Source organism: Geospiza fortis, unplaced genomic scaffold, assembly GCF_000277835.1.
Source record: "Geospiza fortis unplaced genomic scaffold, GeoFor_1.0 scaffold255, whole genome shotgun sequence".
Classification (NCBI taxonomy): domain Eukaryota; kingdom Metazoa; phylum Chordata; class Aves; order Passeriformes; family Thraupidae; genus Geospiza; species Geospiza fortis.
In genome coordinates this window covers 791609-807390 of record NW_005054497.1, presented here as the reverse complement: position 1 = coordinate 807390, position 15782 = coordinate 791609, and the positions used below count along the sequence as shown (strand labels likewise).

The window sequence follows — 15782 nt, the reverse complement described above, 5'->3', positions numbered from 1 at the left end:
AGGGAAAAGAAGTAAACAGCAACAGCCAAGGCTCCATGCAAGGAAGCTGGAGTCAAAAGCATTAATCCAGATATATATGAAATAGAATATAAGGAAAAAACTGTTTTGGGTGTGTTCCTGTTTGGTTGAATAAAGCTAACTTCCTCACTCCCAATTCTGGGTGTGGGAAGACAGACCCTAAAGTTTTGAGGAAGAGGGGAGAAGGGAGGTTTGTTTCCCTTCTGGATTGTATAAAAATTATGCCCCTATAATTAGATACTTTATTTGTGAAAAAACTTTGAGATAACTAAGGCCAGCAACAGTGGTCATGCAAAACAGCTCCTTAAGACTGGGGAAGTATTCTGCATTCAGGTTTTAAAATTACTGCTTTGATCACCTAATTCAGGATTATAGATGTTTGTATGAAGTACTGGAGCTGTTTTCCCCCTGTACCTTTTGTCTGGTACCAGAATACTTGCTATTATTATGTTATTCCTTATGCCTTGTGGGTGGAAGTCACAGTGGTCAAGCTGCCTGTTCTGAGATCCCTTCTATTCTACCACCTCCTAATGACTCTCAGAGTATTTAAAATACTTAAATACTTGAAATACTTAAATATTTAAAATATTTAAATACTCTCAGAGTATTTAAAAAGGTGATGAAGACTAGAAATGTCAGATAATTACATGGATGCTGTTATTGCACATTTTTTTGTAGAATTGTGTGACTTTCTCTCCCTGGGAGAGAATATAAATAAGCTTTTTCTATTCTACACTTGATGTTAGTTGGACAATTAGCACAAGTGTAATGGGCTAGCAAGTCTCACTTGTGTGCTAGATGGTTGCAATGCATGCAATTCATTTTTAGCTAAGATGTAAATTTATCTTTTAAGTAAATCTCCCAGTTGTTTCCATTTACTGGGCTTCCATTCATATCATGGGGGAGCCTGGCAGCCTGTGAACTCAATTTCTTTCAGGAAAAATATTAAATCAGAAGGTCCTGTCAAGGATTTCAGGTAATAGGGTCAGTTTGCTGATTAGAGTTCAGTCCATCTGCCTTGAGGCTTTCATTCAGAAAGAGTCGAGAGGGCTAAAAGAGGAACCTGTGCTAACTGCCTGGGAGGAAGGGATGGCCACTGGTGTCTAGAAAACCAAACGTGGTTTTGTCAGTTGGGGAATAATATGTGCAATAATAGAATTTATAAACCTTTTTATGTCTGTATTTGCAATTAAGCCCATAATAAGTGCTTACAAATGAGGGCAGTTTTTCTGGGCATAGCTGTTTCCAGTAAAAGTGTAAATGTGGCCTTAGGTGTAGTAGTAAAGTCTTAGTTCCTGTAGTACAACTTTTTATGCAAATTTTGCAGTGTTTGGCTTTTCTTGTTTGTAGGAAGTAGTTTGTATTTTCTGTTAGGTGAGGGTGATTGCCTTGAAAGGATATAAGGAAATAAGATGTCTAGTACAAGCTTTAGAAGTCTGGGGGATTTTCATGTGTAAAAACTCTGAGAAACCATAAAAGCACGTGGCATGTTTAACGTGGCATGCAGGGTGTAAGCTATAACTTGAACATTTCAAGTTAGATTGAATTAGCCAATGCAGTTCTGACTGGATTTTATTAATAGATTACTTTGTCAAGTGTTGCAAACCTCTCAGTGGTAAAAGCTTCAAGCTTGTTCATCTTAATTCAATAAATGTCAAGGTGCTTAGCATAAAACAGGTTAACACTTCAAGGTTTGCTATGGGTTTGCTGCATTTGCTTTTCCTAGTGAAGAAATCAGCAGATAGTCTCTCGGATGGATGGTGGGATTTTAATGATTGCCCCAATCCCAGATTGTTCCCATTTGTGACGTTTCAAGACTGTTGAGTAAGCATGAAGACGGATGCAGGAACATAGGTGTGGTGTGTCTGTAGTAGGCTTGAGGAGCTTACAAATATTTGTTAAGTAATATTTGTATAGTCATAGTGATCTTTAAGATAAGGAAATTGATTCTGACAGAAAAAAAAGCCAGTAAAAAGCTCTTAAAAATCTAGTTGGTATCAAAAATAAAATTAAAAAAACTAAAAAAAAAAGTTTACTTTGTGCTACTGCACAAATGCTGTGAAATGGATGTAGCTTGGAGCAGATCTGATCTGATTTGAAATAACAAATTTAATGCTAAAAGAGTATCTTGTATCAGAGTCACTATAGCAGAAAATGGCTTTTCCATTTCTTCCTGTGCTGCAGACATCACTGTTGTTTATCACATTAGACATCTTAATGTAGCTTATTGTGGGCTATTTATACTTAAATAAGAAGTTTAAAAAAGACATACTTTGGGACTGAAAGGTCACTTTGTGGTTTCCCCCAGTCATGGTAATTATCTCTTTTAATCATTGAAATGAAACTTTTTTAAGTTAAAAAAAACTGGGGCCCTCTCACCAAGAAAAAACAAACCCAAAATATACCCAACCTGGGAAAATGTATTTTGTTGGAGTACCTTTAGTACACTTGGTACAAGGACTTCAGGAGTGGTAGTTGAAGTACTTTATTTTTCAAGAAGCATTTCCGTTTAAATCGTCATTGTTTATCTTTTATATGGCTCCTTTCAGAATCAGAGCTGGCTACGTTTTAGGAAAAATTTTGATGCAGGAATATGCCAGCGTTGCATCCAGTCCTTCAGGATTGTTTCAAGCAGCAGAAAAGGCACAGCTTGTGGTCATGATGGGGAGGACAGGAATACATATCTCATATTGTTTTTGTAGGGAGCTAGGGACCCCCTGGATGCTCCTTTTTCAGTAATTGGGCAGTCAACTTACAGAGAAGGATAATTTTTACTTCTTTTTGAGTTAACTTGTGTGATTGAAAGAAACAATGCAGCATCCCGATAGAGATTGCAGCCCTGCATCTCTGATTGAGGGGGTAGAATGTTTTGTGAAATGTAACTCTGGTGTACAAGTAGCAAGTTGAGTCCAATTACAAATAACTTCTGTCGGTCACTTCAGTACCTGAATTACTTCTGGAGCAATTTCGGCCTATAATTCAAATGAAGCATTATTACAGATGAGTGGGAAGGAAAAAATAAATCCTAATGGAAATTGGGAAGAAAATATTATGTTTTGCCAGGGTGACAGTGCCAACCTTGGTCTTTATTTTACAGACTAGAAGAATTACATTCAAACTGTAAAAAGTAGTCAACCTGAAACACATTATGTAGAAAGAGGAAGTTTGTTGAGGTTGTTTATGGTGAGTTTATTTTTGGAAAGAATGCTGTTGGGAGCAGAGGGCTTATTGATGCACACTGATGTACAGCTCAGCACAACATATTTTTGCTGAAGTTTGAATCTTGCCTAAAACCATTTTCCACAGCTTTCCAATTGATTTTTCTGCAGGACTGTCTCACTGCAGCATATATCTGGATGCTGGGGTGACTGATGCTGATCTCCCAGTATTATATTCGATTTGGGACTCTGTCCATGTCTTTTCTCTGACCACTGTGCATGACTTAGATGCTTCACTGTTGAGAAGTCTTGTTCAGAAGCAGATAGATTTGGGCTGCCTGTGTGTAACTACTGTTTTCAGATATAGTTAGCAGTTTATTTTTCAGTTTTATTCAAACTGTCTTGTACTTTTTGAACACTTAGCAACTTTCTCTTCTCACCATTCTCCTCATTCCAGCCCCAGGTTTTCTGTTGATTCTGATATTTGCCTGCATGCTGGTTTACCTTTGGATGGGTATTTATGTTTGAGACACCTTACAGTGCAGCATAATGACTGAATCTGCTGGCTTCATCTTTTTGATTCCCTATCCTTTAGAGTGCTTAGTTACATTTTCATTTTTGTGATGCTGACTTGGCTGTTGTTTTGCCTGTACTTTGGAGAATGGAGTTCCCAATAGCACTATAGGTATTCAAGTACAAAAAACCATGCTGGTTTTTTCATCATAGTAAATTTGAACAATACCTGATGTTACTGAAATGGTAAAAGCCTCCCTATTCCCCCCCTCTTTTTATAAGGGTGTTATACTACTAGTTGATAGCATTTGGAAATGGCTAGGAAAACCCCAGAACTGGATCTTTCTTTTCAAAAGTTTTAAATTCAGCAGAAAGTCCTTGTCAGTCAGTGCTTTAGGTACAACTCTGTTTTGGAGTTCTATGTGCCATCTGGCTGCTTTTTTCTTTTTAGTATCAATACCTGTGGATTTCTTTGACATGGCTGTTTTTTCCACCAACTAATGGCATGGTGGCAAACTGTCTTTCTCTAGGCTTCTTTCAATCACTTCAATGTTGGTAGATCTGTAATGTGACCAGCATAAAGTTACCACTGGAAAATAAAATAACCAGAGCTGCTGTCTTCAAGACTGCTGGGTCCTTTGAGAAGTTTCCCATCAGAACATGGCAAGGATGATGAGCATCACAGATGTTAATGGATAAAACACTGTGAAGAAAGAAAAGTACTTTTTGATTATGGCACTGGGCTCACTATTAGACTTGTTTATTTCAAGGTCTGTGTTCTTCTCATTTTCTTCTAGCTTTTCAATAATTGCACATCTTTAAAAACTATAAAACCTGGATGCATATTTTCATTTAAGTATCATGTGCTTGTCGGCTGCTTTTCCTAGACCACGTTATGGTGGCCTTTAGGAAAATGAGACTTGTGTACTTTCCTTGCCAAAAGAACTACAAAACAAAAACAAAACTACAAAAAAAAATACAAACACACATAAAACAAAAACAAACCCACATAAAACCACCCCAAAACATAAAAGGTTTGCTTGTTTAATGAACAACAGAACAAAGTGAAGAGGGAAAAAATTATACTATGCATTCCATATGTGGTCAGCCTCCTTTTGACTAGTTCTTCTGTAGAGCTTTTTTTTTTCGAGTCCCTGATTTTTTTTACAGATGCTGGAATTCTCTTTTTATACTGTTTATTAATGCAGTGGACAACTGTTTAAAGATACTTGGATGGGAAAATTTAGTTGATGTAGAGGGTGTCAGTGGCATGAGTAAGAGAATGGCAATGATTGTTCATAATTTTTAAGTACTGGAAAAATTATAATATCCTCAGTGGCATTTATAAAGTGTCCTCCTGGTTTAATTAGAAAAGCTGTGATCCAGCGATAGCAGCTGTTCCTCTAGGCTGAAGTTCAGATTTTAACCTGGCCTAAGTCTGTGCTGCTGCTGAAAGAACTAATAGCACTTGGCCTGAATTGGATTAGTGTGCAAATCCAGCTGGAGTGTTTTCTGGGAGCTGCAAGGAACGTTAGTCTTCAGTCTGCTTGCAGCACAGCAAAGGAAAATCTTATGTCAGCACAAAGGAGGAATGGCTTGGAGGCTGGGATTTAATTATTTTTTTCAGTGGCAGTACTGGTTGATATGACAGTCATATGAGGCATTTGTTTCAGAAAGTTGTCAAACTGAGCCTTGGTTGCATTGAACTAATGTTTTGACTAAAAATTTTGAGCATTATGTAATGTTGTGGTTGTAACAAAGGACCTGTGTTTATGTCTGAGATTTTTTTCCTTGAACAATTTTGACTTCTCTAATTGGAAGAGCACTGCATCCTATGGATAACTTCGTACTAAAAATACTAAATGAGGCTATGCAAAAGTCATTCTTGTAGGGTGGAGTTGAAAAATATTACTAGATAAATGTTTAGAAACTGTATTTTTTGAATTCTATATGCATCTGAAATTTTTGAGAGCCCAGGGCAGGAGCACAACCTGTAGCACTGTTCAGCTTAAATCACACATCAGATCAGCTGATATTAGTGGATGTACATAACTTTGGCAACATCCTTTTGAGTTCACACTTCCTTTAAGCACTGGTTGTTGCAGCTGCTGCTCGGTGTGGTGTAGGATGAAGGCAAATATTTGTTCTTGGTTTTAAAAGTACAACTTAAATGTTTGTAAATGACACATCCTTTAGCATAGTGCAGTCTTGGCTTTAAATTAGTTGCGTGTTTCCAAATCAGGATGTCTGTTTCCAAATGAAACATTTGTGGAATATGGATATCTTAGTAATATGCATTTTCAGATGGCTCCCCAAATGGAGAGCTTTCACATATAAACTATAAATAAGTAACTACATGTTAATCAGGTCTATCTCACTTGGACTTCCATGCCTCACTGAAGTTCAATTTAATTTCCTTTATTTTTTTAAAGTCTTGTTACTAAAATGACTATTTCAGGAGAAATGTGTATCTGATATATCATTTTGGACGACAGACTTGAATAGGAATATTATAATTGTGCAAATGAATTTTTAAGGATGGCACCTGAGGTGTGGGAAGATTTTTGCTATGGGAGAGCAACATTAGACTGCTTCAATTCAGATTTTGAAGTCTGGATACAACAAAAATACATAGTGCTGCAAAGGTGGTATTGCTGTATTCTAATTTAGGGAATATAGAAATTATGAGGCTGTTTCATGTCCTTCTGGCCCTACAGAGGCAAATAACTTTGAAATCCACAGTCCAACTCAGCCTTAGCGTAGCATAAATATTGAAATGAAAGATGAGGTGAAACTGTGATGTTTTTTATTAAAAAGGTTAATTTAGAGGAATACCATTACATTGTCATTGGAGAAGAAATTGCAAGATTTCTTTATTTTTGAGGTCTTAGAGATATACACTGCTGGCAAAAGTGTGGAATATATATGAAGTTGCTAACTTAAAAGAAAATTGCTATTGACAAGTATTTGTTCACCACTTTTCTGCTACATCAGTGCCAGGCAGAGCAGAAAACAATAGCTGCAATTCAGCAGGCATTGAGACAGAAAAGAGTATGTCAGATTTTTACTTACTTACATGTTTGGGAGTTTTTTGCATTTTATTTGACTGAATGATTTAAGAATTTATGTGTTTTATATAAGAATTTATGTGAAAAATATTTTAAGAATTATGATTTGTATCTCTTTTGACTAAACTCAGAAGAGAGTATCATTCTCACCTTCTGTAAAGGACAAGCCTATCACTTAGCAGATTCAGCGTCCTTGGCTCTGGGCTGTGTCCTCTGTAGCTGGCAGGAATTCCAGAAGGATTCCTGGTCCACCTCCCATGTCTGTCCTTCAGACTTATCTACTGCAAAACATAGCAAGCGTTCTAGACAGGTCTTAGGATATGACCTCCTCAGACCTGTCTGTTTTCCCTTGCACTTTGTAAATGGATGCTTCTGTTGGCTACAAAAGCAGCTCAGTTTTCTTCTAAGTTATTATTAGAAAACTGAACAGTGGTGGCAGCAGTTTGGAAATAATGGCTTAGCACTTAAGGAGAACAGTGGTTACCATATTAAAAAGGGTGTAGCCTTGACAACACAAGCTTATTCCACACCCTTTTTTAGAGCTAAAATACCAATTTTTACAATTCCAGTGGAGGCTGTCTTAGGGAAACAAAAGCACGTTTTGCCAAGGTTGCTTAAAAGTGGCAGCAGTGTATCCAGGAGAGCACATCTCTGTGATCCTCTTGCTCCTTGGTTGGCTAACACCAGACCAAAGAAGCAGAATTATCCCAATTTGCAAGCAATGTTGCCCTGATTTCCTGTTCCTTATTGCCACAGGACTCATATCACTGGGGTGTATTTTCAGAATTCTGTCTAGCTGTCTGTATCTTCCTCTTGCCTCTTGTGCCAGTTAAGGGGTTTGTCATAACATAGTTTCCTGATATAAAAAGTGCTTCCGAGGATATTAAAGAGAGAAGGCAGCAAGAGGGACGGTATAAGGTATTGAAAGAAAATGTTGCTACCACAAGAATATTCTAAGTCCTCTGACAAAGTTTGGTGGATTTGCTTAATAGCAGAATGTCCCATCTGGGGTATTTTGAGAGCACTCAATATACTTCCAGTAGCTTTTGTTCCGTTATAGTGTAAATTTTCAAGGGAAGATATGATGAAGATTTGAGTAAGTCATTATAAGTGCTCTTTGTGCTGTTCTGTAGAGATTTATTAGGTTCCATGTAAATAAAAACAATTTTGGTTTTTGTCCTTCTGAAATTTTCTGTGATACTTATGCCTTAGATGTATCAGTTTGATGGTGTTTTGAGGAAGATGCCGCCTAAAGTGCTTCACCTTTCTCTCCTTTTGCTCAGGTTGATGTCTAGAGCTTCTTGTTCTTGAGTTGCATGCATGTCACATTCAGATGTTGACCCTGTATCTGTACCAAGTGTTTTAATCTTAAAGATTAAGTAAACCCCATCACTCTTTTTTATTTCTTCATTAGCATTTTGATGGCCGTGTCAGTTTTGTTTCTGTCCAAGTACAGAAAGAGCCTAATGTGACTAATCTGCGATCTCTGTTCATTAATATATTTTTTATTCCTTAGTCAGCAAATGTTAGCAGTTATGTACTGGAAATGCTGTACAATTGGCTGGCAGCAGTAATGTGGAGATGACAAATCTCATGTTCCTATAAACTTCCCCTCTTTTTTTTTTATTAATTATTTGTATAATCAGGGAATTCAATTCTATTTATCCCGGTATTTGCCTCCAGAGAATAAGTCCAGCTCTGCAGCAGTGGCAGTCTCAGATGTTTACACTCTTGCCTTAAACAGAGCATCCTGCTTTATCATTTTTCACAACAGTTTCTCTTCCTCTTGATTTGATTTTTGAAGCAATAAGGGTTTTTTCCTTCTCTTGTGAAGGCTCTTTACTTTTGCTTCGTCAAAGCCCGTGAAAATTGAAGGTATATCCTGGTTGTGAGATTTCACCATAGAAGATTTGTCCCGGAACTCTTCAGCTTCTGTCATTTCCAACTGACTTCTTTAACCCAGTTACTTCACAGAGAGCTTGTGCTCTCAATTGAGATTGCCCATGTAGGTCAGTTTTTACAACTTCTTGCTGCTTGTAATGTCTCTAAAGCTGCATTGCAGTATGACTACAGCTTAATCAGACATAGGAGTTTTATTTCACCTAAAACTGAAAACAAAGGTAAGCTTTGGTGAGCCTGGACTGCAGCTGCTAACGATGGGCTTGTAACTCTGAAGCTCAGATTGTTACATTTCAGCTCTTCTAGGTACTAGATAAGTGGGGACCAATGCCATGCAGTGTTTTTGTCATCTGCAGTAATATTGAAGAGCTGGAAGTGAAGAGAAACTTGTGGTTTTGGTTCCTTGGTTTTTACTGGACTGCAAATTTTTGTCCAAGATGCTGAAAGATTTCTTTCCGTGCCTCATGTTAAATTAGGTAACATGTCCTGTTTTAAATGGCTACTTGACAGACTCGCTGTTTATCAGGAGCAAAGCCTGTATATGCAATTAGAGGAAATAGGACTTTCTTCAGGAAGTGCCACAAATTCTTTGACTTGTGAATTGTTGATGATTCTTTTGTGACAGAGAAGAGGTCTAGTTTTAAATGCAGATTTTTACACTTATCCTTGTTTCCAAAAAGAGAGGAGAGTATTTGACTTAGCTCATCTATGTGGTGTCATCTCCCCCTCATTTTTCCATACTGAAGCCCTGTGTGCCCTAGTTTGCTGGATTGCTTCTTGCTTCCCATGCTGCATTGTGAATTTTAGTGCAAGAGTTGGACTGGGAGTAGGGGGACCATTTTTCTTGGCAGTAGTCAAAATTTCACCTGTGAAATTAAACCAGTGTTTCATGGCAGCTTTAATCTGTCAGTTGTAGAAAGCTAGACCTGCTTCTGCTTTGAGAGGAAACAATAGTACTTGGAAAATGCTGTGTAGGATCTGTTGCAATATTCTTCTGAGGTATTTCCCATCCCTGCTAATGGCTTTTCTGAGTTATTTAAATGTCATCTCTGACAAGAATGATATACTAAGAGTCTGCCCTCAGTTATTGCACTTTAAATTCGGCTCTAAGAAAATTGATTAAATTGTCTTTCTGTATCCTAAATGCTGAAATTATGCTGCTGTTGATGCAGTTGCTGACAGGCAGAAATGGATTTATTGCTGCTAGACTTCCTTGTTCTTCTGTTTTGCTAGGAGCATCTTTGTGGCTCTAACATATGTTGCTTCCATAATTTATGCTTCACATTCAAGTTGTTGAATGGTGGAGCTTTGACTTTCTTCCCCTTATAAATGTCTCTAAAAGACAAGTTGATAATTTGCAAGATTTCACATGACACCATCCTACATGGAAAAGCAGATACATGGTAGCAGCATGGTCCTGCTCCCATCCTCCTCCTGACAAGTTTCATTTGGATGTTCTTACATGTTTATTGGACTGTTGGTTTGTATTTTGTAGAGCACTGAAGGCAGGAACTAGCCTTTACAAAAGCTTCTAAAATCAGACTTGAAATGAAAAGCATCTTGTAGTCTCCATTTTTGTGGTTGTCTATAATGACATGGCAGAGCATCATTTCCCCCTGGCAAGAGGACAGTTCTGTCATACCACTCGCCATAGTTCAGGCTCTCTGATTATTCCTGTAGCTTCCCTTCTGTATGAAAGCAAAAGCCTGCATGTTACAGTGCCATCAAAGCCATTGCATATTTGCATAAAGCTGCAGGTGCTGTCGTGCACATAAACTGTGAATTGTACAAGGATGAAAGAAGATGAAATGCATTATTTTTTATGCCTTCTGACAAGCTTTTTGCCCTTCTTTGAGTCACCAGCATCAAACTAATGGGATTATATTTTAAGCAAAACCTGTCACAATAATTAGAATCTATAAAATTGAAAAATTCCATGAAAAAACTTGCTTACTAGCTAAAAATAAAATATGCTTTGATGTAAACATTCTGTGTAAGTAGGTTGTGGAGAAGTACAGCATTTTTCTGTTGAATTTGATCCCTGTTTGATAACTCTTTGTGGCTAGCAAATGTGCTATCAAATGCACTTCATCACAGAAGAAATGTGTTGTTGGATATCTTCATTCTGAAAAAGCAGTGAAGCAACTTATGCTTGACTGTATCAGGGAACTCGAAATACAGATGTCTACTTAAAATGCTGTGGAAGATTCCAAAAACCCTGTGCAATTTGTGGAAACCTGGTTACCATGGTACTTACTAGCAGCTTTTCTCTAATGAGCTACAAGTCCCACCTTCTCTCAGCCACCAGAACTAGCAGTTAATGCTCCTTTTCAATCTGCAGTTCTTGCAGTGTCTGGTTAATAGAGACAGTGACAGAGAGACTGGGCCATCTTTTTGGTTGTGATGTATGAAGCAAATCACTTTGAGCAGTTTAACTGAAGTCAGCTTCCAGTGCTGCAAAAGATTTTTCTTGCTGGTGGGTGGTTCCTTGGCAGTCTTGTAGTTCCACCTGGAGCTTGGGAACGCAACTTGAAATTCCTAAATACACATAGCACTTGTGGTCATGTTCCCAGTGGTGCAGTTGACTGTCACAGGTCATAAGCTTGAAATACTGTTTCAGTGGTAGATAGCCAGGTAATTGTTAGTGAAGAGTAGAAAACTTCTGGTTGTTTCTGCAAGAGTAACTTTAAATGAAGAGGTAGGAAGTCATGCAGAGAGCACGCTGAGAATGTTCAAGATTGGTTACTCACCTTGATCACTTGATATGTTTAATGAGCTCTCATGTGAGGTCATAAATCTAAGAATGCATGTCATGCCTTTTTTGGAGTTTGAGTTTTAGAAAACAAGATTCTAAAAATATAGAAGAAAACCAATCCTGGATTTTTAGAATCATGTGGTATCTAGAAGATGTAGTGTGGTGCATTATTGAGAGGGGCAATATATGAATGAGAAAACTGGTTACAAATAAAGCTGGAAGAAAGAAACCTAGGTTGGACTTCCTGTCCATTTCTCTCATAGATATTTGAGTGTGAATGGCACAGGCTAGAAAGTTGGAGGAGGTTGGAAATATGCTACATGCTCAATGTCCCACAGCAATGAACAGTAAAAAAGCATAATTAAGGGTAACAATTCACTTCTGTTATCACAGGGAGCAGATGCTCGCAATTTGAGGCTTTTTGTATTAATAAAGTCATAGCAAGAACTGATGGAAACAAGTTAACTGTGAGTAGATTTTCTAGCTGATTGTCACAGCTTAGGATTTCTGGTTCATTTATGAGAAGGGATTTAGAAATGAAGGTGAAAGATTTATATAGTTCAGTTGAGCTAGTTACTTATTTTTTTACCTGAGCACTGCTTTCCTCTGTTCACACGGATTGTACACCATTGTTCCAGTATTTTAGTTTTTAATTTCCTTTGCTCACTTGCTTTAGTACTATGCTGGAGACTATTTACATGGTTTGCAAACCATCGCAGTGGTTTCCTAGCGGTCTCCTCTGATCCCCAGAAGTATGTTTGAGATCTGTATGCTTCAGATATAAAAGAGGAGACTGGATGTGTTGTTTTTTGGGTTTTTCCTTGGTCTGTTTTCTCATGTTAGCAGCTGGTCTTATGTGTGTAGGAAAAAAAGTAAGGTACTTGGTCAGTGTTTTGTTCACAGAAGAAAAAATTTTGCTATATCAGGTTAGTTTAAAGTGATGTGCTGTGAGCCATCTTTACAAATATGCTGATGGTCAAGAGGTAATCATTAACCCACGTGTATAAGAAGAGTTCCACTCTATTTGTACAGCTATTTAGAAATTCATGGACTTGAGAAGAGTTGGAACTTCTGCTAGTCCTATGAGGGCTCACAAAAGGTATTCCTTCACAAAAGTATGTTAGTAAAAGTATGTGCTTATTTCTGCCAACAAGAGTGGCCAGCTTCATGTGTTTGAATGTGAATATAAAAACAGCCTGATAAAATGTTAACATTTGGAAACACTAAGCTGTTCATAAATATGGGACACAAAATAATGAAGAAAAAGAACAATATTCAGAAGAATTTGAAGCCTATGTGAAATATTTAGTGGGAGAGTGAGGGCAAGGTTAAAGCAGTACCTGGATACCACAAATAATTAACATTGTGGATTCAGGATTACCCTGCAAAATAAATGTTTTCCTTTTTTTCTTCTTTTAAAAACAAATTTCTAAAAATTGCTCACTCTAAATTAGGCACCTAGGTCTAACCACATCATAATTCATTAAGTGATTGGAAGTTATTGCTGTTGGAAAGTTTCTATTACATTGCATTGTTTTACCAGTTCATGCAATGATCAAAGGGCAAAATCTCATCAGACATGCCCACTGAAAGTGGGAAGATGCATTTTATTTGGGATGTATCATTTTTTTTTCTGTAAAGGCAAATTAAATTTCACTTCTTTTCCCTTCTCCCTTGCGGTATTGTTAGTCATATTCATAGCCTGTTTCATCCGTGGAAGCGGATTTCCCAGCCTTTCCAGTAAGCAATCCTTTTAGGTAATTTTGGGAAAAACAGAGGGTTTTGTTTGGCTGGGGTGTTTTGTGTGTGTGTTTGGGGGATCTGGGGGGGGTTGTTTTGGTTGGAGTTTGAAATTTTTGGCGTTTGGGTTTTTTCTTTTTGGTTGGTTGGTTTTTTGTGGGTTTTTTGTTTGTTTGTTTTGTTTTGTTTTACTTCTTACTGTATTTCAAATGAAAATTAGAATATTTTACTGTGTCCAGAAAGGCTGATAGAATGTTCACTTACAGTTAATCTCTCTAATTCTGCTTTCACTGTAGTCATCAGAGAAACTCTTGTTTTATTACAGTGGAAGCATCATGACTTCCTATAGTATAATGTTAAATATTGCAGTTAGAGTTTTTACCTACAGTTTCAGGGCAATTGTTTTATTTGATGTTATAGCCTCTTACTACTGTTGCAGATGTTGACTCTTTCCATGCTCTAAGGCACAACTGCCTCCAGGAATGGTGCATTGATGCAGACTCTTACATGTGATACCTCAGTTACTGCTAGCAGTTAAGCAGTTTAAACTGTTATAATCTGCGCTGGCTGATTAAAGTTAGCATGATGGGTAAGGATATCCAGGATGCTGGGCGCCTCTGGGAACAAGATTGAGCATAAATATCTTTAGCTTACTTTCTTTTCACTAATTTCAGCTCAAAATTGTCTTCACATCCTTGCAGCTGTGAGGGCAGTAAAGGGTGAGAAGGGGAACAAACCTCAGGTCTCTCAGGGTGTAATGCTTCAGTAGTTCTGAGACTGCTTGGTATGGGGTGCCACAGCTGCCCAAGCCATCTAGGGCAAGCTGCTGGTTTTCCATTACACTCTTTTGAAGCTGAAAATCTCATTTCCATATGTTGAATTTCAATGACAACTTGACAGGCACTCATTTTCAGGAGAAGTGGTAGTTGTCAGTGTTTTTTCACCTGAAATTCTTCATATTAAGATTGGCAGTAACCCTAATAGAAGGGAGAAAGAAGGAGCAGCCCTTTTTGTATATTCAAGTAGAATCTGATGCTAAAATCTTTCTTCAATACTGTAGTAGGGTGCCTTTTACAAGATTATGGTCAAGTTAAAAAGCAAAGGTTACTGAAAGGATATGAATTGTACATTTCAAAACCAGAGCCACCCTCTTGAGGGCTTCAGTAGGGTAGATAAAAACCTTCAGTTTAAGTGGAATGATGTCTATCTCTTGAGCTGGGTTGCGAGATGGAGGTTAAGCTTTGACCAGGATGTATCTATGAGAATGGGAAGTTGGGCATTTCAGAAGCTTTTTTCTGTTGCAGAATTGGTGGGGAGGCCCCTTGGCTGCAGCTGTCTCTGCCCTTTAAGTCTTGCAGATGCAGAATAGCAAAGCAGTGTCTTTTATAACCAGGCTCGGAGGCATAGTTCGTAGGTGTCTCATGCATCTGACCACGGAAAAAGGCAAAATCTGCAGGGCAGTGATGCAATCTTGTCAGCAAGGATGTCCCTGCTGGCTTGCCTAAACCTGTCCTGGTGGGGTTAGTGTTCATTGCTGTTTTGACACCCATTCCCCGAGTACCTATCTCCCTTTCCATCAGCCCGGCTGTGGGCAGCCGCTGCTCGCAGCACGGGTTAGCTCATCTATCCGAGAGGGTGGGGTTTGAGGAGCAAGCGCTGCTGAGAGCGCAGACAGCCGGCAGGAGCTCTGGTTGCAGTGTTTCATCAGCTGCTAATCCGTTTACAGTGTAGCTAATGAGATGGCTCTGCTCGGTGCTGCAGACACTCTGTGCTACGCCGCTGTAATCGAGATGGCTGCTGTGTGTGAGCCAGCTCCTGTGGGAAACCCAGATACCTATTACAGGGGGAGACAGCTCCTGGCTACTTCCTGTTACATAACTCTCTTCCATTAACCCAGGACATTCATCTCAAGACAGGGTTGGAAGTTTTCTCAGTTCAGTCTCTAAATCAACACAATGTTTGTTGGGGCTGGAGTGATTAGTGCTTTAGTTAAATATTACTTTTCAATTATGGGCCCAGTTCAGCTAATTTTCCTCCCTCCCTTTTACTATAGTGAAAGTACATGGTTTGCCCTCAAATTTGTTAGCTTGAAAGCAAATTTCTCTGTGTCTGTTTCTGTTTAGGTCAATGCACTGACAGACTGCATATGAAATTTCAACAGGAAAAAAACCATTTTTTTATACCTTTCTCCTTAGCTATCATGCCAGTGTGAATTGTTGCGTTGAAGTAGTTTCTTAACAAAAAAAAAAAAAAAAACCTAAGTAAAATACTTTTCTTTTAGAATAATAAATAGTTGATCTGAAATTCCAGCCCTTGTCTCTGTAGAGCTGTAAATGGAGGATAACCTTTGCTGCAGTGTCTTTAGCTGTATTTGCTTGGATTGTCATGGCAGTTCATTGTTTAGCAAGGCTGATTTACTGTTGGTCATGAAGAAATTATCAAAAAAAGCCTAATAAAATCCAGCCCCCTTCTGTACCCCAACAACAACAAAATTCCCAGGCAAACCATGTAGTTTGAAACTTCATTTTATCTCTTGTGGCTTTAATAGTTATAGCCAGCTAATCTCAGTCTTTCTCACTCCACCCCTACTCCCCCCCTTACCCTGATAATAAAGACTCTCAAATAAATAAT

The 15782-nt window shown here is 38.2% G+C and overlaps 1 protein-coding gene across 3 annotated transcripts in view; it reads left to right on the top strand.

Annotated features, from left to right (window-relative positions):
• Nucleotides 1-15782, top strand: part of SEPTIN7 (septin 7) — a 70592-nt gene that overhangs the window by 27594 nt on the left and 27216 nt on the right. The window lies entirely within an intron of this gene.